This window comes from Pan troglodytes, chromosome 4, assembly GCF_028858775.2.
Source record: "Pan troglodytes isolate AG18354 chromosome 4, NHGRI_mPanTro3-v2.0_pri, whole genome shotgun sequence".
Classification (NCBI taxonomy): domain Eukaryota; kingdom Metazoa; phylum Chordata; class Mammalia; order Primates; family Hominidae; genus Pan; species Pan troglodytes.
Window position 1 is genome coordinate 37414301 of NC_072402.2, and position 23000 is coordinate 37437300.

At 44.8% G+C, this 23000-nt stretch overlaps 1 protein-coding gene across 1 annotated transcript in view; it reads left to right on the plus strand.

The window, feature by feature from the left end:
- The window catches only part of LHFPL2 (LHFPL tetraspan subfamily member 2), a 161804-nt gene that overhangs the window by 14496 nt on the left and 124308 nt on the right, over positions 1 to 23000 (plus strand). Inside the window, exon 2 of the mRNA XM_054684279.2 lies at positions 1527 to 1631. The gene's annotated coding sequence lies outside the window, so the exon portion shown is untranslated. The remainder of the gene's footprint in view (positions 1 to 1526; positions 1632 to 23000) is intronic.

A 23000-nucleotide genomic window follows, 5' to 3' on the forward strand; every position in this document is an offset into this window, starting at 1 on the left:
CAGATTCTGTATCTAGGTGGGAGGAGAAATGTCTAAAAGGAGAAGCATGCATTCTCTTTCCTTGAAGCTCGAGTTCCCTTTGCCTGTCCTAAAACAGATGAGGGCCCAGGAGAAGAGGAAGGGCCTTGCCTGCACTCCCATCTCCACCTCCCTACCCTGAAGGTGGCTCAGTCCCCTACCCCATTGGTCCACAGGACTAGGAATGGTGCCATGCGTAAAAACCAGCTTTGTGTATTTTTTACAACAGAAATGGGCTTCAAAGCACTATGGAATGTGAGGCCTTGAGCACAGAATTGCTGCTGGGTTAGCAGGCTGGGCCATCTCTGTACTCTGTCCCCCAGGACTTGCCCTTAGCAAGCATCACCGTCACCCAGAGGACTTGTGAAAACACTGAATGTGGGTCCCACCCCAGAGATTCTGAGTCCCTAGGTCTGGGATGGTGGAGACTTTGTGTTTCTGACACGTTCCCAGGTGATGCTGCTGCACTACACGGTGCCACCCAGGCATTTGGTGGGGGTGTGTTGAGGCAGGCAGACTCTGCCCCTGAGGCAGTGGCACTGAGCTGGTGTCTGCCTGGCAGGAACCACCTCATGCTGGAGGAACCTGGGCTTCAGAAGCAGTGGTTCACTGGAGATGCTGGAGGGAGCTCAGCTTCACTTCTGACCATGAGGGTTGTCTTTCTGCCCTCTCACAACAGACCAGGTTGTGGCATTTGGGGCAGCTAAGATGGGGTGTCGTTGCCTCCTTCCAGTTTATTCTCCTCTCTGGTGTTGCTGAAAGCTGTCTGAACCATCACAGTCTCCTCTCCTGTGTCAGAGCTTGCATTAGCCTTAAGGTAAAGTCCAAACTCTCCTAAAGCAGCTGCAAGAAGGCCTCTTGTGACCTGAAATGCTTCAGTGGGCACCAACTTCTTTCTTTTGTGAACTGTGTCCTTGCTTCCAGGAACCCCCGGCTTGCTGTTCCTTTTGCCTGGCATGCTCTTTGCTTGCCCTCTAGTTTGGCCACCTCCTCATTTTAGCCCTCACTTGCTCTGAGGAGCTTCCTTTGATGCCTCTGAAATCAGCTGGTGCCTCTGCAAAGGCTCATATATACCCTTGTATTTTCCTCCTTTCAGCTCCTATCAGCTGCATCAAAGTCGTGAATGCGACCTATTTATTTTTCTTTGTGGACTGTAAGCTCCCTGAGGGCAGGGAACCCATCACATGTTTATGCAGGCATTTCCAGGCATATAGAAGGTACCTGGCATATAGAAGACCTTCCTAATCATTCTGAGGTAGGTACTGCAGGGGAGGAAACTGAAGCACAGGTAGGTTAGCTACCTGGCTGCAGTTACCCTGTCACTGAGTTGTAAACTAGCATTGTCACCTAGGTCTGTTTGATCCAGCCCCTTGGCCAGGTAACACTAGCCTTGTTTTCTGCTCTGAGACCAAAGAGCTTAGCCATAGACTGCAGGTTTCTGTTGGAACCATCGAAAGACTGGCTACTCCCGTTAATAATAAAAATGACTTTTTCCAATTGTTTTTCAGGTGAGTTGGGAAGCAGACTCTTGAGTTGACAGCTGGCCTATGGTTTCTGCATTTTGTTAAGAAGCACCTCATGCAAGTGAGGGACCTGGGACTGCTCACAGCCAGGTGGGTTGTCCTTATACCTAGATATGACAATGCACTCTGATAACCACCCGATGTTCTCATTCAGTAGAAAGAAAATCCTTAAATGTGGGGCAGCATCTTCTCTAAGAAAGGTGTAAATTGGTCCCTGTGGCTGTTGTGAGTGGCCTGATAAAGATGTTTACCTTGCTGGCTTGCTCCTGGGCATGGCTGGCTTTCTCATTACTCAGCCCTCTTTCCTTTGTTTCAACACCCTTTTCTCTTCTGTTTAGGTCGGTGCTTTAGAATTCCTTTTCCTCCTTTAAGATCCAGCCCAAATTTCTTTTTTTCTTTTTTCTTTTTTTTTTTTTTGAGATGGAGTCTTGCTCTGTAGGCCAGGCTGGAGTGCAGTGGCATGATCTTGGCTCACTGCAACCTCCATCTCCCAGGATCAAGCCATTCTCCTGCCTCAGCCTCCTGAGTAGCTGGGACTACATGCATGTGCCACCACACACAGCTAATTTTTGTATCTTTAGTAGAGACAAGGTTTCGCCATATTGGCCAAGCTGGTCTTGAACTCCTGACCTCAAGTGATCCGCCTGCGTTGGCCTCCCAAAGTGCTGGGATTACAGGCATAACCCACCACACCTGGCCCCAAATTTCACCTGTTTATCAACTGTCTGAATGAGAGGCTTTTCAGAGTGTAACCTTTTTTTGCTTCGCAGCAAAATGAATGGCCACTTCTCTGTGCTCACACAACACATTGGACTTGTCATGGTGAGCTTTACGTACTTGTTTGTGCACATCTTTTTCCTCTTGTCTGTGAGTTCCTTTTGGTACCATCTCCCACCTAGCATGGTTTCTGGCATGGAGCAGATTTTCAATAAGTGGAAGAACGTTCGTCCCAAGTAGCGTAAGTTATGCTAGGTCACAGAGCAGTAATGCACTAAATGGCAACCTGTGGCCATGAGCAGCCAGACCCCTTGGCTTCCCTTGGAGAGACACAGAGTTGTCAACTAGACCCTGGAAGCCCCAGGCAACCCTGCCATTGGCATGCAGACCACCATAGGATTGAGCATTATCTAAACGTAAAGGCAATAGGGAACAAACAGTAGACTTTCCCAATGGGCAACCTGAAGGAGATTAAAATATGCCTCAGTGGCTTGAGCATTTGTTTTAAAACACAGTTTATGTTTAAATCATTTTGATACGACACTTCTAAATCAGTACACTTGAGTTTTCCTTACTCTTCTTAGTAAGTTGGGTGCTTTGAGAGGTACCCGGATTGGCTTGAGTTGATCTCGCATTATCCTGTGGGTTGGGAGTAGAAACCCTCAGGGCAGTGGATCACCTGAATGTTGGAGCCAAAATGAGAGTTGAGTCCTTTCAGGAGCTGCTGGGTGGCTGAATTCTCTGATGCCTGGGGTGGCACTTAAATCTAGCCAAAGACTACTGTCACTAGGAGAATGTGGTCTTGAGGTTTTGCCCCCGCCTTATTCTGCTTTTGCGTTAACACTACACATTGTTCAGCCTTCCAGTTGCCATCCTGGGTGTTTGCAGCACTAAAGCAAAAGAATTTGTCTTCTGGTTTCTATGTGTGCTTTCCACAACCTAGTAGAGGTTCCCAGACAGTAAGTGCCATGTAAAAGTAGTCACTTCCCCATGGTTTCTTCTGCTTGGTGCTGAGTCCCAGCTGTACAGCTTCCTGAAGGAGAATTGAATGAAAGACAAGGCAGTAAAGGAACCTTGACTCCCAGCTGACCCTCTTCATGGTCTTCAAGTTTCCCAGGGGTTGGATAGAAGGAGGATTTCAGCTTTGCCCAAGAATGTCTAGTCTCCATGGAATCAGTTTGTCTATCATACTTGAAAAATAAGCTAAGAAAATACATTGAAACGAAAAAGCCCAGATGTTAAAATATGCATGGGTTTTAGCAGTCTTTGGAACTTGAGATGTTACTGAATGTTTGTGTTACACCATCCCTGAAGAAGCTGCCACAGGGCATTTGTGGGGAGTCTGGTCTCCACACTGCCCCATGCAGGGAGAGTGCCGGCCACTTCCTAGTGAGCTGCAGTTTACCGAGCTTCTAGGAGATATCTGATCCTCAGACCCCCTCTTGTTTTACAATGCAGTTCTGATCATGTTAGGAAAAGCAGCAACCATGATGAAGTAGGTCAAACCCTCAAGTTATTGAGCTGCCCGGCTCCATGTAGGGGCTCACGAGGTGTGTGTTCAGGCTCACTTCACAGAGGTCGCTAGTTGAATCTTGACTACCCCAAGTAGTCCAAGAAGTGGTTTAGTTCCTGAATCTCCTTAAAGCTTCTGAACTTGTCATATGTGTTTTGGACTTGTTAATAAGGTACTGCGTTTTCATTCAGTGAAATGTTTACTATTTCTGAAGATGGGACTGCTAGAGCCTTATCAGTTGAATTTGTATGTCAGGGTATGTGTGTATTTTTAATACAGCTGCTTTTATAGATTGGCCTTGATCCAAAGACACTGTCCAACATGGGCCCCTTGTGTCCAGGGTTGACATTTGGGAGAAATCAGAGCAAAGGCAACTAACAGACACAGCAGCTTGTCTCCTGATCTGGGACTCCAGTGCCATTAGCATACTGGGCTCTGCATCGCAGTTTCCTTTATTGCTAAAATGCCTGGGAACCAGGTATTAGTACAAAGATTAATACATGGCACATCCTCCCTCAGCCTTTGTGGATTTTTTTTTTCAGGTGAAGCCTTTATCTTTAGTTGTAGTTCCTTAAAGAGGAAGCAAAGTCTCTGAAACAGGCTTTCAAGTTTCATTGCAAAGCTGCATGCATATATTGACATCTCTGGGAAGAGTTTGCTCTATTCCATTTCCAGAGCACAATCAATGCATAATTTAGGAACCACCATTTACTTGGACCAGGTAGCTTGTCAGCTGTGATTGGGTGACCAGTTTGTCTTACCTACTGTAGGGGTTTTGTTGTTGATTTCAGGAAAACGTACAGGTACTTGTTTCCAGGAAAAGTTGATTTTAAATGGAATATCTTAGACTTTTTCCCTTACAAAAAGATTGGAGGTATTGTTTTATCACTATCATGTCCCCTTTCAGTTAAGAAATGACTGTTTCCTGTTCCTTAGCATCTTTTTAACACTATGGGCCTTTTTAAGAAGGAAGTCCTTTGGATAAGTAGTTAATAGGAGTAATATTTCCAAATAGGCAAAAGACTGAAAAAAGTCCTCATCCATCTTTTTTAATGTTAAAGAGTAAATATTATGCGTTCTATGATTCCTTTTCCCCCTTTTCCCTATAAATCATTCTTATATTGAGCCATGTCTCAGGCTTCTGAAATCCTGTTTTCTCAGGTTTCTCCTTCAAATCTGGGGAAGACTTGGTTGGCTCCCTTCAGACCTCCTCCATTGATGCTTATCTTTCCTGACTTTATTTCCTAATGGCCAAGCTTCAGGGCTCACCTCGCCTGCATTTCATCTACTTGCTTGACATGACTGCAGAGAAGTCCTTCTTCCCTTTATGGCCACAATTTGAAAAAGAAAACAAACAGCTGAAGCTCTCCTTGCAGCCCAGCAGGCTGGGGAAAATAGTTCTCATTCTCCTTGTTCCTGGGTTCAAAGTGCACTTAACATTTTATGGGGGTGACCAGCCCTCCCAAGGTGCTGGTTTGAGTGGGCCTGTGTTTTAGCCTGGTGGACAATTAACCATGCTGACCTCCTCCTTTTTGCCATTGCCTTTCTGGCTGAGTTGACGCCAATACTCTGAGTGAGAAGGGGCTGCTGCTCCTTTGAGCGGAGCACCAGGGAGGGGTGGGGAAACATCTGATCTTGTTCAAAGGGGATGTCTCTGAAGCATGAAGATTGAACTGATTGTGACCCCACCCTGGGGGAAGGAGACATTCTCTCTGGAGAACAGGCCAGGAGGAAGAAGCCAGCAATTACTAATCCCATTGGCCTGTGGGTCTTCAGGGTCTCATATCCGTTTAAAAGAGAGAGAATTGGGGTAGAAGGTAATAAAGTAGGCCTTAAATTAGAGGAGCAGGGGGTCATTTTATCTAATTTTTTGGTTGTTACTGAGGAATAAAAGGCAGAGGAGATAATTTCATTAGCCCTTTTGAGATCTTTATCACAGCAAGATGGCATTTTGGGATCAGCAGAGCCACACAGGGCCTGTCCACGTCTCTCCTGGTAAAACGAGAGCTCGATTTCCAGTGTGCCAAGGGAGGGGCCGGGAGGCACAGTAACCCTTCAGGGCACTGTGGTCAGGAACAGATGGTGTCTCCTGCCACAGTGAGAGGTTAGTTGCTATAAGTCCTGATGTAGGACTCAGCCAGCTACTCAGGAACATGGCATTCCATCTGAAAATGAAGAAATCCACCAGAGAAATGAGCTCCTGCAGAGCTGGGACTTTGTCTTTTGCTTCTGAGGAAGGCTTGTGGGTCCTCTGCTGTTGACTTGTTTTATTTGCAGCATAGTGGTCATCGGACAGATTCCTTTGAGTTGAGCATTATTCGGAGTGTCAAAGCACATGGTAGAGTTAGCAGAGAGTCAGTGAGAGCTGTGCCTTCTGTCAGGTGAATGCAGTTCTGTTCAGAGTGGAAGTAGCTATCCAGGGCTTCATAAATGCCCTGCTGAGTAGGCAGGTATTTCTGTTCATGTTTGCAGAGAGGGAGTGAGGCAAAGAGAGGTCCTGTGACTTGCCCGAGGTCTCCTTGTAGGGAAGTGGGGAATCTGGATTCTAACTTTGAAATTAAGCTTTCTGTGATCAAAATTAGTAGAAACAGAGGAAAAAGGATGAGAAGGAGAGCAATAAAGCTTTGTTTAAGAGAAAGGAGAGAGAAGTAGTGGTGAGAAACCGTTCTTTGTACTAGCCACCAGCTGGCACCATTCCCCAAAAGCAGCTTGGTTTCTTTCTGTGGGGAGGGAAGCAAAGTGACCAGGGGAGACAGGGAAAGTGAGGGAGGCTGGAGAGGGGAGGATAGGAAGGGCTTTTAGAGTGTCTGACACAGCCCTAGGCAGATGCTGGTTAACTTCGAGGGCCTGTGCATATCATCTGAAAGGACAAGGCATCCACTGCCTTGTCAGGAGTCTTGCTGGGGCCCAGCCTTTCCCACGTCCATCTTCATTCACACCCTTACTGTCTCATGTCCGATGGCGTTCTTGTCCTCAGCTTCTCCCTCTCTACTGCATACATTTCTGCTTACTATATTTGTTTTTTGTTGTTGTTCTTTGTTTTTTTGAAATGGAGTTTCGCTCTCGTTGCCCAGGCTGGAGTGCAGTGGTGCGATCTCGGCTCACTGCAACCTCTGCCTCCCGGGTTCAAGCAGTTCTCCTGCCTCGGCCACCTGAGTCGCTGGGATTACAGGCGCGTACCACCATGCCCGGCCAATTTTTGTATTTTTAGTAGAGATGGGGTTTCACCATGTTGGCCAGGCTGGTCTCGAACTCCTGACGTCGGGTGATCTTTCTGCCTTGGCCTCCCAAAGTGCTGGGATTACAGGCGTGAACCACCGTGCCAGGCCTGCTTACTGTATTTCAACTTAGCTCTGAAGAAAAAAAAAACTTCTCTTGAGATGTGCTCATGAAGACCCTACCCACTGTTAAGTACATTTAATCATAGCTTAGGTTTGTATCGTGCTTATACAAATCTGTTCCCCCCATTGATTCAGGAGCTGGTATTTTCCCCTGCCAGTTGATGATGCAGACTGCGGACACCTCCCTTTCTGTTGGATGCGGTGCCCTCAGAAACTCCCAGAAGGCAAGACTCCAGCCAGGGGTTCTCCTGAAATGTCTGAAGGGAATTGCTGGGGGTGGGGTGTGGAGAGGGAAGAATGTGCACTTGATCCCTTAAGGCTTCTCCGTATCCTGTACGTGAATCTTCGCCCTTCTCTACGCGGATGCAAGAGTCCTCTTGCTTTGGCCACGTGCTGCTCCTTTCCTTCAGGACTGTGGCTAATCAGAAGTTGGCTGCACTTCAGTGCCTCTTAAAAGCTTTTTTCCCTGGCTGTGTTCAGGATGTTGAAGTGCAGTGTCAGAAATGATGTGAGTTGATGAAGAAGAAATAAACAAACCCAGGCAGCATGTGAGGAAGGCTTGGCAGCCCTGCTCCTGTTTTTCTTTAGTTTGGATCTGAAGGAACCAGATTTCCTCATTGGAAGGAATGGAGCTAAGAGGGTCCCTGTGCCATGGAGCCTGAGATGTGCATGCCAGTGGGCCTTCTGGACTAGGGCACCGGTTAGTTTAATAACTCTGGGATGAAAATGTGTAGTTTATGGTTGGCAGAATGGAGAGAAGTCACATGGCCGCAACCCGACCTATATGTCTATATGTATGTGGAGTTAAAATAGCATCTGTTCAGGGAGGCGGAACATTCCAGAATGCTTCAGTCTCCTCTTGGCGCCAATGCAGAGAGTGGAGAATAGGAAAGCTGGGAGAGACTTCACAGAGCTTCTTGTCTAAGCCCCTTAATTTCAGTTTAGGACACTGAATAACTTGGCTAAAGCCCCGTGAGGCCAGGGGCTCTTGTCTGTCTTGTTTGTTCACCTTCATACCTTTGGTGCCTGCATTGTATTAGGTACTTAACATGCATTTGTTTGGTGAATGAATGACATAAATGAAGATACGACTTCCAACTCCTAATCCAGTGCTCTCTCTGAGATATTTGTAGGCAGAAAAGTCTGTAGAAGTGTTGCCAAATAACTTGTATGTAGTTGAGGCTATCTTGAGATTATATATAGGTTAGAAAATGGAGATGTAGCAAAATCAAACTGGCTCCTTAAAGTTGGTGGTGAAGACAGGCTTGTTCAGGTTTGGGGGTGGGTAGGAGGCAGGACTGCCACTTTGCTCAGCAGATGGGGCTCCTTTCACATTGGATTCTGTGTGAGTGGTGCCCTCTGAAGTTGGACGATGGCCCCAATAGCTCAGCTTCCCCGGAAGAATCAAGATGACTGTGGAAAAAATAGGCTTGAAGTTGCCCCTTTCCTTACCAGCAGCTAGGAGCCTACCCTCGTTTTGCAGCCCAGTCCCCGCCTTTTCAGAGGGATGTGTGACTTGGAGCTCATCAGACTTACCCTCTGTTTGTAGAGGGGTGTGTGTGTGTGTGTGTGTGTACGTATAGAATGCTGCAGGTGTGACTGGAAGGTCACGTTTGATCACTGTAGCAACAGAAGTAGGATGAAGTCCTGCACACAGGGTCTCTGCCACTGTCCAACTGCATTTGGAGAATTGCAACTCTCTTGCCATGGGCCCCAACCAAGGAAACCAGGTCTTACAGTGGGCTGCACTTAGAAAACCAGGGTAGTCCTGGCCAGCATGGTGAAACCCCATCTCTACTAAAAATACAATAATTAGCTGGGCGTGGTGGCAGGCACCTGTAATCCCAGCTACTTGGGAGGCTGAGGCAGGAGAATTGCTTGAACCCAGGAGACGAAGTTGCAGTGAGCCGAGATTGCGCCACTGTGTGCGCAGGCACAGCCTGGGTGATGAGCGAAACTCCATCTCAAAAAGAAAAAAAAAAAGAAAAGAAAACCAGGATGGTAAGCCACACAGCCACTTCTAGGCTGGTAACTCAAAGCATTGCTGTTTGTTTATCTGTCTTATTTAACTTCTTGGTTAATTCACAAACAAGAAGAGATTTACAATTACAAGGGAGTTTTAAAATTTAGAATAGTTATAGGAGATTAATTCAAGATTAAAAGTTGCCAAAGAGAATTTGCAAAATCAAGAAATGTTATTTAAATTCGCAAACTCTGATCTGCGGAGACTTTATTGCTTGCTGCTTGCTAGGTTTCATCTGCCCACTCTGGGCCCTCCTCCCAGCCTGGCTGAGGATGTGTCTCTTGAAATTGACCTTCAGGCTTTACCACTTGGCCTGCTATCCAGGGGAGAGTGTGCTTCCTCTGGAATCCTTGACAGCTGACCATTTTCGGGTGGAATTCATGTGCCTCCTCTGGGACAGAGAACACAGTTCCTCCTGGAAATCCCTTTCACTGGTTTCCCTGACTTCTGCCGGTGCCTGCTTTATACAACCCTTCTCATTTCTCTCCAGGGGATGTGTGGCAGACAGCCCATCTCCCGGTGGGTCAAGAGATAAGCTGGAGTCAAACCCTGATTGATGACTACAGAAAGAATCAGTTGGGTTGTGGCTTCTGTTCTGTATTAAAGATCACAGGACTTATTGATCTAAAGCTGGCAGGCTCTCTGCAGGCCAGCAGTGAGTTGAGCCAGTTGCCAAAGCAGCAAGAAGAATGACTGTTGTCTAGGCTATTAGAGCTTGAATGAAAAGAGTGTATTTCATCTTGCACAGTGGCATTAATCGTTACTTTGTTATTCTGGGGAAAGCCAGGCCTTTAGGAAGTGATTTTGTGGTAGTGTCCTTATAGTCTGGTGTTTGAACTTCTCATGGGGGCTGTTTTTTGGCACTGATATAGTTATCTATGAGCTTGTCCTGTTGTGTGGTGCTAGCGTAGTGCTTTGGAGCAAATGGTAAATGTTTACTTGAACCCAAAATATACTGTGTGCAAAGCCATGCAAATTAGAAACAAATTAAGAATACATATGTGTTAATAAAAAATGGCTTATTTGGAAAATCTAGTTTCATTCATTCATTTACATGTGGGGAAAACTTGATTATTCTCTTCAGGATTCTTGAAAGTATAAACAAAAGTGAGGTGGGAGTGCCCACCTTCCCCAGCTATGAGCCTTAAGCATTTATGGAGGGTATTTTAGAATGCACACTCTTTAGTGCAAAAGAGTTTCAGCATTGCCTGTGGATGAAGGCACACCTTTTGCTTATTTATATACTTATTGCATGTGACATAGTTTCAATGCAATAGTTGTCTCTTTCTTTCTCTTTTTAAAGCAATCTATGGGGGTCTATAACCGTAGTGGCAGAAAGAAAGTTAATGGAGACTAAACAATAGTGTTCATGTTTACAAAATTAAATGCTGAAACATGATGGAATTCTGTATTAATGGGGTTTCAACTTGCTATAAAATTAATGTTAATAATGTGATGGAGTTCTGTATTCATAAGATTCCAATCTGCTATAAAAATTAATGGTAATAAGCAAGAAGTTTGGTTCATATTCATGGTTTTCTTCCTGCAAAGTCAAATAGTATACATGCATTTGTTAATGACTCCCTGAATAAGGTCTAAATCACTTAAGTACAGTTTTATATGGAGTGGAAGTATAAGAATCAAAGTTTGTGGTTATTTTGTAAGAATTTGCTTCCATTTTTACAATGCAAGTCAGAGAAATCTTGATGTGTTCCATCTTTTCTTCCATTTGTATCTTCTCTATTTTCCTCTAGATGATTTCCTCCCCTATTACACATGCTGTTTTCCCACAGCCTGGATATGATCCCCAATCATCACCCCAGTTTCATCCCCCTTCTTTACAAGGCCTGACCCCGTAAGGGTCTCCACGTTCTTCCTCCAGCTAGGCAGGCCTCAGTGGTGTCTCAGTCTGTATCTTCTGGTCTTTTCTGGATCCCAGTTGTACCTCACAAGCAGCCCAGCTCACCCTGAATCTAAAGAGCATGCCTTTTCTGTAGCCTAAAAATGTTAATGATTAAATACACAAGGTTAGATTTTGTTTGGTGATAATGCAGCCCCTTTAAATATTTTACCAGTTAAGAAACATTAGAGAGACTGTCAGGTTCCTTGGAGGAAGAGAATGCTTAGGAGACAGCCCCTCCCAGCCGCATTTTGCCACAGTAAGGAAGGACTGAATTCTGGGCAGAATGTGTGGTGTGTGATGGGAAGCCCCAGCCTTAAGAGTCAGGCAGGCTCAGGGTCCAGGCCCTGCTCCCCATTCCCAGGCTCTATGACCTCAGGCAAATTATTCTTCTCTCCAGGGCTTAGTCTTCTCATCTGCAAGATGGGGATAATCATGCCTACTTCATAAAATTGTTGGGAGGATTTAATGAGGGAACCTATGTAAGGCATACCTGGAATTTAGTAAGTAGTCATTGGCGCTGCTATTGTAATAGGAGGGAGTCTGCTTTGAGTAATCCAGTGCCTTCTGAAAGTTTCTCCCTAATTGTTGCCCCTCAGCCAAGGTGCTCAGAGCGTTCAGGTAGCTGATGTTGTTTTAGGCATGTAGTGCATGTAAGTGCTGGTGCCACCCTGTCGCTTTCGAAGCCTGCTCCTGAGTGTCCTGGAGCTCCTGTGTCATGTTTGCTCTTCTCCATAGCAGACAGGTGCTGGAAACTGGCATTTACCAGGGCTTCCTATGCTTTTAGAATCAAGGGACTTCTAGAGTGTGTATTTTGAGATGAGTTAAAATTAATAGTCATTTAAAAAATTAAATGAGCCCTGTGGTCAGATTTGTTAGAGAGTATGTGTTTCTCGGGAGGAACACTGACCAGTGAGGGCCATTCTTGGTGGCCAGCTGCTTTGTGGGGCAGTTAGATTCTACTTCCTGGACCAACAGCTTAGGGGGAAAGGGGAAGGCAAAGCCAAAAAATTGTGTAAAACGTATTTATGTTTGTCCTGAGAGAATAGCAACATATCACACACCATTAACAGGCCTGACCTGCTAACAGTTCTGCACTGCAGTTTGCACCAACCCAGCAATGCAGTAATTTATTTCACTGAGGGAATTGTGGTTTTACGTGCCATGTATTGGTGTCATTGAAACCACGTTTTAAGAGGAAAGTAGCAATTAATGTTTAGAAATGGGAAATAGCTTTACAAATTTGTGGTGGAAGAGACCCAATAAAAATGACTATCAGGAGTTTTCCAAAGGTGAACCCAACAGTTTCTAAATGGTGTTTTCTGTCTGGTAGCTTGAGAGCTTTTGATTTGTAAGTGTTAACCAAAGCATGACTGCCACAAACAGAGCAGGGTGTGTGAGAGAGAGTATTACTGCAAGGAAGAAAGTAACTCCACCGAGATGCAGGCAGGCATCTGTGCTGACTTAGGAATGGGTGGAGAGGTCTAGAGTGTGTTTGCTCAGATTACACCCTGTCTGTGTCATTGCTGCTGCTGTTCTCCCGCTGCCAGACGACAGCACTGAAAGAGTGGCTGTTACTCTCTAACTTGGGGTTTGCCTGCATCCATGCATAAACATTTCAGCTCATTATCTTAAGAAACGGAGGACCAGAGCATATGGGAACCACTGAATACTGAATCCTTTAAGGTTTGTTTTCTGTTTGTTTTTATTATGATTGATGAGATTGGGGATTCTAAATTAAAAGTGACTCCTAAGGATTCAGTTAAAGGATGGTGTCCTAATGAGAATGATGGTTTTACCTGGGAGGCAGAGGTTGCAGTGAGCCGAGATCGAGCCACTACACTCCAGCCTGGGTGACAGAGCAAGACTCCATCTCCAAAAAAAAAAAAAAAAGGAGTTTGAGAATGATGATTTTCTTTTAGTAGGAGAACTCTTTTTAAAAATGAGATATTTCATTGGAGCCACAGCATATGTGCATTTAACTCATAAAAATTAAACTGTACACACATGGTCCAAAAATAGAGAGAAATCACGTTGAGAATAATTTGGAGCTGCTTGGCAGTTGGCTCCATTAGAGCGGGCGCCCCAGCACAGGGTTTCTCAGCCTCGGTGCTCATAGCGTTCTGCGCTGATCATGTGGCATTGTGGGTGCTCTGCTGTCCTCTGCTTCCTATAGTGGATGCCTAGCGGTGTCCCTGGCCTCTGCTGACTAGATGCCAGTAGAACCTTGCTTCCCCATTCATGACCATGAAAAGTGTCTCTAGACCTTACCAAATAAATGTGCTCTGGAGGTGTGGAAGAGGGCAGAATTGTCTGGGTTGAGAACCACTGCCTTGGCGTGAGACTGATGGGAGGTGCTTTTCAATCTGTTGCTCCCTTAGATGATCTCTGTTTGAGGTCCTTGTTGATCATTGTAGATCATCATTCGTAGATCATCGTTGCCTTTCTATGATTGAATAAATTTAAAAAAATAAAAAGAACTCAAACAAATTTACGAGAAAAAAACAAACAATCCCACCAAAAAGTGGGCAAAGGACATGAACAGACACTTCTCAAAAGAAGACATTTATGCAGCCAAAAAACACATGAAAAAATGCTCACCATCACTGGCCATCAGAGAAATGCAAATCAAAACCACAATGAGATACCATCTCACACCAGTTAGAATGGCAATCATTAAAAAGTCAGGAAACAACAGGTGCTGGAGAGGATGTGGAGAAATAGGAACACTTTTACACTGTTGGTGGGACTGTAAACTAGTTCAACCATTGTGGAAGTCAGTGTGGCCATTCCTCAGGGATCTAGAACTAGAAATACCATTTGACCCAGCCATCCCATTACTGGGTATATACCCAAAGGACTATAAATCATGCTGCTATAAAGACACATGCACATGTATGTTTATTGCGGCACTATTCACAATAGCAAAGACTTGGAACCAACCCAAATGTCCAACAATGACAGACTGGATTAAGAAAAGGTGGCACATATACACCATGGAATACTATGCAGCCATAAAAAATGATGAGTTCATGTCCTTTGTAGGGACGTGGATGAAATTGGAAATCATCATTCTCAGTAAACTGTCGCAAGAACAAAAAACCAAACACTGCATATTCTCACTCATAGGTGGGAATTGGACAATGAGAACACATGGACACAGGAAGGGGAACATCACACTCTGGGGCCTGTTGTGGGGTCGGGGGAGGGGCGAGGGATAGCATTAGGAGATATACCTAATGCTAAATGATGAGTTAATGGGTGCAGCACACCAGCATGGCACATGTATACATATGTAACAAACCTGCACATTGTGCACATGTACCCTAAAACTTAAAGTATAATATTAATAAAATAAAAAATATATATATATATAAATATAAAAACTCTGAGGCATAGCGAGTGTAAACTGTAAACTCTAAAGGATGAGTTGGAGATGATGAAAGCATTAGATTTGCTCCTCAAGGGAGAGCAGCCTCATTGAAATATCTTCTAGAAATTTCTAAAGGCCAAAGCCCTATAAAGAAAAGTGATTGGGGCCAGCACCATGGCTCACTCCTGTAATCCCAGCACTTTGGGAGGCCAAGGTGAGTGAATTCCTTGAGGCCTGGAGTTTTAGACCAGCCTGGGCAACATGGAGAAACCCCATTAATAACAAAAAAATACAAAAATTAGCCAGGTGTGGTGGCACACACTTCTAGTCCCAGCTACTTGGGAGACTGAGGTGGGAGGGTCGTTTGAGCCCAGGAGGCAGAGGTTGCAGTAAGCTGAGATTGCACCACTGCACTCCAACCTGGGTGACAGAGCCAGACCTTGCCTCAAAAAAAAAGAAAAGTGATTGGTCTATTGACACAAATCTTGGCCTTGTCAGTTCAGATATTTTTTTGGTGATAGTGGGGCTCATGGCCTGTTTCTAAACTCCAAGTCTGTATAATACCATTCTGCTGTGTCCCGTCTGGTTTTGACCGATTTTCCGAAAGGCAGGCATTCTGGTTCTTTCTTCTCAGGCTCCGAGTCCCGAAGCAGGCCTTTTTCAATGTGTATGTTCAAGTCTCAGTGCATGTTACCTTTAGAGTGTTTGAATTTATATACAGTATGGCTGGAAAAGTTTTGGATTTTAAAACAGGGTCCCTCTCCTTGAATCTGGGCGGACTTGTCAATGCCCTGACCAATAGAGATGACGAAAGTACGTGTCACCGGACTGACTTCTAGGGCCAGTCACAGAAAGCCATGCAGTTCCTGTCTTGTTGGAAGGAACACTGCTCTTCAAGCCCTGAGCTCCGCTTCGTAAGTCCAACTCCCCTAAGGCCATCATGGCAGGAGAGGCCATATCTGGGCGCTCCAGTGGATGGTCTTATCTGGACCCAGCCTTCCAGCTATCCCCACTGACATGCAAACCAAGCCTCTAGACCAGCCCGTCCACCGGCCGAATGCTGCCTGTGACCGACCTCTGCCATTGCCACATGGAACAGAAGCACCTCCCAGCTGCTCCTTGCCCAAATTCTTGACCCACAAAATGTGAGACACCATTAAAACTTGTTTCAGATGACCCCTAAAAAATAAAATCAACCTCTTCATCTGGTGCTCTTATAAAAACTTACTATGGAAGCTTCTTGAGAGACAGTTCGTTGGTCTTCCTGAATAATTTTTTTTTTTCTTTTTTGAGACAATGTCTTGCTCTGACACCCAGGCTGGAGTGCAGTGGTGCGATCTTGGCTCACTGCAACCTCTGCCTCCCGGGTTCAATCGATTCTCCTTCAGCCTCCCAAGTAGCTGGAATTACAGGCGCCTGCCACCACGCCTGGCTAATTTTTGTATTTTTTAGTAGAGATGGGGTCTCACCATGTTGGCCAGGCTGGTCTCAAACTTCCGAACTCAAATGATCCACCTGTCTCGGCCTCCCAAAGTGCTGGGATTACAGGTGTGAGCCACCGCGCCCGGCCCCTAAATTTTTTAAGGGTCACCATGCCTGGGAATAAGTTTTGCCCCACTCTGCAGACTTTAATGCCTCTTTGGCATAGTCTATCAAACTATTAACAAATATTTTAATTTTAATAAATATTGCTTATGACAACTATTTTTTAAAAAGTGGAGTTGTTCTGTTTAATCTGGAGAGTAGGGTCAGAGTCCTGCCTTCATCCGGCGCCCTCTCCTAAATTATTGCTCTCATACTCTAAGGCAACTCTGTGGATCCTCCCTGAAGTTCACAGCTTGAAAGAGCTTTGCAGTTATTCTTTCAAGATGAGATCGGCTTGTCCTAAATCCAGCCCTGGGGTTGGAAGCACCTTTTAGGGAAGCACCCTAAAAAGTGTGTCTCCTGGAGGTGAACAGTGTTAAAGTATAGGTTGAAAAATTGCACCCATGGGTGCACAGATGGATGTCTGTGTGCCTACAAGCAGGTAGAACAAACTATCCATTAGGCTGAGCTGGTGAGAGTGGAAAAATAAATAATTATTCAAACTTACCTCTTTCTTAGAGAAAACAAATAGCTTTCACATAAGTGTGGAGTTCCTGTTCCTTTTAAGGAACTCTAGGCTGGGCATGGTGGCTCATGCCTGTAATCCCTGCACTTTGGGAGTCCGAGGTGGGTGGATCACCTAAGGTCAGGAGTTTGAGACCAGCCTGGCCAACATGATGAAACCCCGTCTCTACTAAAATTACAAAAAATTATCTGGGCGTGGTGACACGCACCTGTAATCCCAGCTACTCAGGAGGCTGAGGCAGGAGAATCGCCTGAACCTGGGAGGCGGAGGCTGTAGTGAGCGGAGATTGAGCCACTGCCCTCCAGCCTGGGCAACAAGAGTAAAACTCCATCTCAAAAAAAAAGAAAAAAAAAAAGAGAAACTCTAGAAGTGTCATAATTACTGTCATTAAAAGGGACTTGTGACACTTCAGATTTTGAGGCCTACCTTATGAGTTCTTCCAGAAGCTAGGGTTTGCTTCAAGAAAGTCAGAATTAACAAACCATCTGCAGGGATCTTTCTCCTTAATTAGGGCAGGTGGGCTGGATAAGCTGTCTTTTTGCAGATCTCTGCCGAAATGCAAACCAGTCCAGGTTGTCAGGGCTGTGGACATCAGGCATGTCACTGTTAATGCTGGGGTCATTGAGAAGAGTCAGACTCATATCAGGAACTGTTGACTGAGGTGTTGCAAGGAGAGCAATAGTTCTTTCCTAGCAAAGGCTCTGAAGGGCTGCTGGTGACAATCGCATGTCCTTAGACTTCCTAAATCCCTTCTAGCATCCTTTTCCTTCTCCTCTGGGACACATCAGCACACTGAGCAAGGATTAGGGGAGATGAGCATTTATTGGCATAGTATTCTGAAATCTGGATACGACTGCCTTGGAATTCTTACTGTAACCTCTTTCGTGACTTTTATGTAAAATGTCTTCCGAAGCAATCCATAGTCGGGGTGGTCAAAAAGAAAACCTGGGAAGAGGTTGGACGTGGTGGTTCATGCCTGTAATCCCAGCACTTTGGGAGGGCGAGGCCGGTGGATCACGAGGTCAGCAGATCGAGATCATCCTGGCTAACACGGTGAAACCCCGTCTCTACTAAAAATACAAAAAAATTAGCCGGGTGAGGTGGCGGGCACCTGTAGTCCCAGCTACTCAGGAGGTTGAGGCAGAAGAATGGCGTGAACCCGAAGGCGGAGCTTGCAGTGAGCCGAGATTGCGCCACTGCACTTCAGCCTGGGTGACAGAGTGAGACTTCATCTCAAAAAAAAAAACCCAAAACAACAACAACAACAAAAACCTGGGAAAAGAGGTTGGATTGCCAAGGGAATGGGAGGATGGGGAGGAGAAGAACAGAGGGCAGAAGGAAGGAGGACAAGAGGGAGGAGTGTGGGTGAGCAAGTTGCAGAAGAGAGTGCAACTGTTAGGTAAGCATTCCTGGTCCTGAGAACCTACCTAGCACCAGCTTTGCAAAGGTAACCTCTCTGCTGTGGAGTCATCTGGGTGAGTCACCTGTGACTGCTTTCCAGAACATTGCCCTATCAGATGGTCGAAAAGAGAGGACAGGCTGAGGAAGGAGTGTGGGTGTTGTATTTTTTGTGTATCCCTCAGTTTGACCTTCTTAGTCATTTATACTTATGGAGCCAAATGAGTGGCTCCCTTATGATAGTATAGGTTCTTACTAGTCCCAGCAGGAGGTTTTGAATCAAATTTTGTTTTGTATTTTGGGACAATCTGAGTTCTTTTAGATTAGGCTGAATAAGGGAAAGGGCTTCTCACGATGCTTCTATCAAGAGGCTAGGTTTGTAGATGTCTGGCAGGTCATAAGTTAATTTGAAATCTTGTGCTTAGAGTTTATGAAAGAGCAGATGAATGCCTACCATATATGGATTTGTTTTTAGAAAACAGTTTTCTGTTAGCTATTGAGCCCTGATGACTTTTTAAAAATTTGGATTGTTTTTAGTCTAATTACCAGTTTAAGATTATGTGATTTGATGTAGGAAGAGGGAAGAAATATGTTATGCTGTTATGTATCTTCCCAGTGTCTCTCCTTCCTTTTTTTCATCTTCCTTTGCTTGATAAACAGGTATTTCTTGCATAAATTTTCTTGCTGCCTTTTGATTTCATCTTCTGTTTACCGTGATGGTTCTCAACTGGGACAGGACTCTTGCTTCTCCCGTCTCCTCTCTCCCTTCCCCCCACTCCACACACCAGAGGCTTTTGGCTATGGGAGGGGGATTGGTTTGCCCAAAGGCTGTCAGGGAATAGAGACCAGGGATCCTAAATGCTTGTACAGGCATCAACCCCTGAAATGTTTATACTGCCCCCATTGTAGGTGGAAGTCAAAGTCTCTTCTGCAGTTTATGGTGGAGAGAGTCTTGAATTTTGATTTTAAAATGTGGCTAAGATAAAACAAGCTAGTAGAGTAGTAAAAAGCCCAGGCTTTGGAGCCAGACTGCCTGGGTTTGGAATCAGCCCTAACGATTACCAGCTAGGCGATCTTTGGGAAGTTACTTGAAGTTTCTTTGCTTCAGTTCCTCATCTGTAAATTGGAGCCAGTGTTACCTCATAGGTTTTTGTGAAGATCAACTGGGTTATAACAGAACCTGCCATGTTTGAAGTGTTCAGTAGTTACTTCTTTTTGGTAAAATATAATTTGAAAGGGTCTGAAGTCACTTTCTATTTCTAAATTTTTTAGTCCTTTTTTCTTTTTCTAAACATGAGCTGTATTGATGCTCTTATTTTTATATTTGCAGAGTCAATATGGGTTCCACCATAAGTTTAAGTTCAAATGTAACAAAATGATTTTAGAATGTTTCCTAAAGACTTAACAATAAAATGGGTAGAGTCTGGCATGTAGTAATAGAAACAGTAGGTTTATGTGCCACATAACTGTGAGAACCACTTGTATCAGTTTGATTTAACACTGCTTTTCTAATTCCAGAGGTGGAGCTTAGAAGTAGATTATTTTTTCTTAAAATCAGTGAGCTTTACCCAGAGGCTCATTGTACAGGTAAAGAACAAGCTTTCTTGCCATCTCCCACCCTTTGGGGACCTAGTGGAAATAAAAGGAGACTCCCAAGCCAGAGAAGGTGGATAGAATTGTTCTAGTAGCATTTGTCTGTTGGACCTTGCTTGCTAAGGGGCCAGCTATAAATGCCCAGGCAGATCAGGCCAGGCTGCCCCTGGACACTGAGGGACCACATCAGATTCAGGGCAAAGACTGTCTAGCCATATTTCACCCATGAAGCTTTTTAAAACTTGGAGCTAAACCCTTTCATTAACTCATGTTTCTCATAGCATCGGCGCCAAATTTAACATCAGCGAGCAGGCATTATTTCTAGGGGCCTGTTCATCAGCTGCCGTAGGGTACTCTGGTGACCAAGACAAGACAGTATTGTGATGAAGTGGCATTTGCTTAGGGTGTCCTAAGCCCCAGGGAGTATGTTGACCAGGGCTCTCTTACAGAGATAGCTATTTATTCCTCCCCATTATCCTTCATATAATCAGTCCTTTGTTGGAGATATTAACCCCCTTCTCCCTTTTTGTACCTGATGAATCTGTCAGAAGTTCAACAACTTTACTAAGATCATACAACCAAGTAAGTGGTAGAGCTGGATTTTGGACTGCAGCTCTGCTTGATTGAAAGCATGTTTTAAATCATCATCCTGGCTGGCTTTTCTTTTAGTATGAAATAGACATGGATAGTCCATTTCAAATGGATTTAAAAATTTGAACCTGAGAGTAATAAACAGTGAAAGTTACAGATAATAGGAGGAGGTTGACCTCATGCAAACAGGAGAAAGTGATAATTAGCATCTATTTTATTCCAGACACTGCCCATTCATTAATACATTTAATCTTCACAACCACCTTATGGGGTATTAGACCTGTTTTACAGATGAGGCAATAGAAGCTCAGTATAAGTGACTTGTGTAAATGATGCAAAGTGACTTGTGTTAATAATGCACTCTACTAGTCGGTGGCGAAGCAGGGATGTGAATCCTTTTCTCACTATACAATGCTGTAAAAAGGCTGGGACGGTCTCCTTGCCTGGTCACTTCCGGTTGCCTCTAAGGTATGTGGGAGGGATAAGTCTGGATTTATGAACCAAGAAAAATGAGTGCATGTTCCAAGTTTGCCATGATCTTATAGAACCAGCTGCATTTGTTTCTCATCCAAGAAACTTACCTATGTCTTGAGAGAAGCAAGCCCACAACAGAGGTAGAAAGCTGTTAAGGGAAGTTGACCTCTGAGCAGTATATTCTGTGGCCTTGGCCTCATTCCTTGGCCTTGCCCCTGCCCCTCAGGAGGCACCTGGAAAAGGGCTTATTGGCATTCTTTGCACTAGCTTCTGTGTACAGCTGCCTGCTCCATGGAACCACCCATCTTCTTGGTGCTTTGTCTACCAGGAGAACTTCAAGATCACCAGCTGTGCACGTGGAAGAGCTGGGTGGGGAGGTGAGGCTGGATGAATCTCTGCCTTCAAACTATTAGGGGACCATCATTAATGCATTATGAAGCTTGGCTCAGCCTTAATTCATTAGGAAATCACTGTCTCCCCAGCTCATTTGGTGCCAGCCTTAAGGGCACTTTAAATGCAGGATGAAGTGCTGCTGTAAAAGGGAGTCCAGCTCTTTGAAAACTGCGCCTGGCACCAGGCCTCTGGGTTGTCGCTGTTTACTGGAGCCGATTTCATAGAAGTGATTCTGGGGATTGGGGCAAGGAAAGGCAGCCTTTATGTAGAGGAAGTGTGCCATGGGTAGGTAGTTGACCGCTTATTAGTTTACTCTTTCAGCCAAATTATTTTTGTTGCTGTTAAAAATTAGTTTTAATAATTGCTTTTGGATCAAGCTGTTGAATAACTGAGCCAAGTTTTCATGCCCAATGAACTTTTATAGCAAACTCTCCTCTCTTTATGGGGTTATTATGAGGATGATATTTGTAAAGCACTTTAAGTGCCTAGGGAAGGCTGTGGATAAATAGTAGTCATATTTTCAGAGTTCTGGAGGAATGACTATACAATGGCATTCCAGTTCTGAAAGATGCAAATCCTACTCTGCTACTACTGATTTGTTTTAATGGCTATTTTCCTATTTTTAATTTTTAAAGGGAAATTTATGCAAAGATCAGGATGATTTTTATATTTTCATTAAAATTTTCAACTAGATTAAAAAACCCTCTTTAATCGGATGGGAGAAGTCTTCACAAAGTCAGAGTTTGAATAGTAAGTAGGAGATAGTAGGAAAAATGCTCCATTGTCAGCCAACAGCTAACCAAATTAATGTGTAATGGAATGTCATAGTCCTTTTCTATAAAGTAATATTTTGTTTCTCTCTTCCTATTCTCTTTTGTTTTGTCTTTTGGGAGAAGAAACACAAATAAATAAAAATAGTTGTTTCGTTGTTTCGGAGAGAAATACACTGTCTAGAAAGGACTGTCTTAAAATGCACTGTGGGTTTTTAACTCATGAAGCTCCTACCATGTGTGCATGCGTTCTCAGAACTCGTCTGTATCACATGTGGGAAAATGGAATTAGAAAGACTTCTCCCTTTGTGGCCTCAGTATATACTGAGTTTTAACGATAGATTTTCTGTAAAAAAAGTTTGTGCTCCTACATGATCCGCGATACACACAGCAGCTTTCAGAATTCTTAAAAATGTAAATTAGGTGGCAAATTAGACCACTTTCACTCCCTTGCTTAAAATCTTCAGTCTTCTCCTGTCACAGGTACGATAAAATCCACATTCCTCCCAGACTCCCTAGGCTGGTGTCATCTGGTCCTGCCTGCTTCACCATCCCCCTTAGTAATTGCCTCTGGGCTCCTTCTGCCCCAGCCCTGAAGCCTTTCTGATCCTCAGCCCTCAGGCTTCTCCGGAGGGACTTCCCAGTCTTTTTCCCCAAGATTCTGGCGGGACTTCCTGGGGCCAGGGGCTGAGCTCAGCATCCTCTCCTTAAGCTCTGGAATGTGAATTACTGAGCAGGGAGCCCAGAAACCTCATAGGCCAGGGTCAGAAGGTGACACTGAGCCCTGCTGGAGTGCAGAAGCTGACAATGGACAGAGTTCAAAGCCCAGGTGGAGTTCTCCTTTGAGAGCCTTTCTCCTGCCCCTCAGCCCACACTGGTCTTGCCCTGCCCTGGACTGGCCCTGCAGTTGGGCCACAGTTCACAGCGGCCTGTGCTCTGCCTGGGGACGCGTGCTGCACTGAGCTCAGCCTGCTGTCAGCTCTCCCACAGCAGGGCAAGGACTCTTAGCCCTTGCTTAGTGGACACTTATATCATGTTTTGTTTGGTTTTAAAGACTATTGTCCTAGAAGAAGAATTTATACCTCCTTCGTCTGTCTGCTTATAGCAGTTAATGAACTTTTTTTTCCCCGTCTCAGTAACAAAGCAGTGAAAGCCTAACTGAATCAGAGCTGCACCACTCCCTGTGCCTGTGGCTCCTTGAGGAGGACACTTAAGTGTTGTGTTAACGCCCGTGCAATGCTTTTTTTTTTTGCTTATGGTCTA